We start from the raw sequence: 1214 nt of genomic DNA on the forward strand, positions 1-1214 counted from the left end.
ATCATCATCATCATCATCATCATCATCATCATCATCATCATCATCATCATCATTGTTTTATAAGCAGAGTAGGAGGGAGAGTCTTGTTTGAATTTCAGAAAAAATAACGTAACAATATAAAATGATTAAAATGTGTTTAATAGCTCAACGTTTCGCCTTGTGGGCTTCCCCAGGAGCAACTGGGAGAAAAACTAAATGAGCGCTGTATACTAGTAGAGAAATGGGCCTAACGAAGAGGGTCATCATCATCATCATGAAGTGCCTGATCTGCGACAAACATCGGTGATCATGTTTCTCCTTTGCTTGCTCGGATGTCATTAAAAAGGCTACATAACCCTGACCTTTCCCCGTCACCCATCATTTTAGATTTCGCGAGAAGGTTGCTCTGGGTCTACCCTTGTCTCGTTTGCCTTCAATTTTGCCAGTGAGAGCCTCATGTTCAAGGTCTTTATGTCTATTTAAGTGTCCCAAAACTGCATTTTCCCCCCTGTTTTTTTTATCAGCGAGTGGTCCACGTGGGGTTTTTCAAGTACTATCTCATTTGGTTTCTTTTCCTTCCAAGATTTTCTCAGAGAGTCTCCTAACAAACCATATTATTATTTCCGTTGCGTTTATTTTACTTTCAGTCTTTAGTGATTGTCCAGCATTCACAGCAATTTAGAAGGGGCTTACGGCGGGTTTGTGTATAGTTTTCTCTGCTAGCCTCTGTCATCCGCTGACAACCCACAAGGCAGAGTGAATAAATTTATAATAAGACATCCCTTAAACCTTCACTTATTCCAAACGTACTGGTCACGTCTTTCTTTTGAAGTAGAACACAGAAGTCAAAATCTGAATGGAAGGAGGTTGTACATGTACTTGGGTAATCTACTTCTTTCTTCTATGTCTTTCGCCCAGGAAAAGCTGTATTATGCATACTGTTTTAAGATTGCATGTCAAGACGCAAAAGCCCGCACTGGTCGAGTTTGCTGGTTGCTGTTTAATTAACTGGATATTCGTTTACAAACTCTGATGTAGTGAGAACAGGGCCACAACAGCCAGTCTCAAATCCCCACAATATTAATTTTGATTCGATGGCTTCTGGGCAAAAGGAAAGACCAAGAAAAAGGTGGATCGGTGGAGTCTAAGAAACATCCCAAATTATGCACAATATGACGATGGAAAAGGCAACACACCTGACCAACGTTTGACAATTAGACATATTATCTCCCCCC

The sequence above is a fragment of the Aplysia californica genome, unplaced genomic scaffold, assembly GCF_000002075.1.
Source record: "Aplysia californica isolate F4 #8 unplaced genomic scaffold, AplCal3.0 scaffold00183, whole genome shotgun sequence".
Classification (NCBI taxonomy): Eukaryota; Metazoa; Mollusca; class Gastropoda; order Aplysiida; family Aplysiidae; genus Aplysia; species Aplysia californica.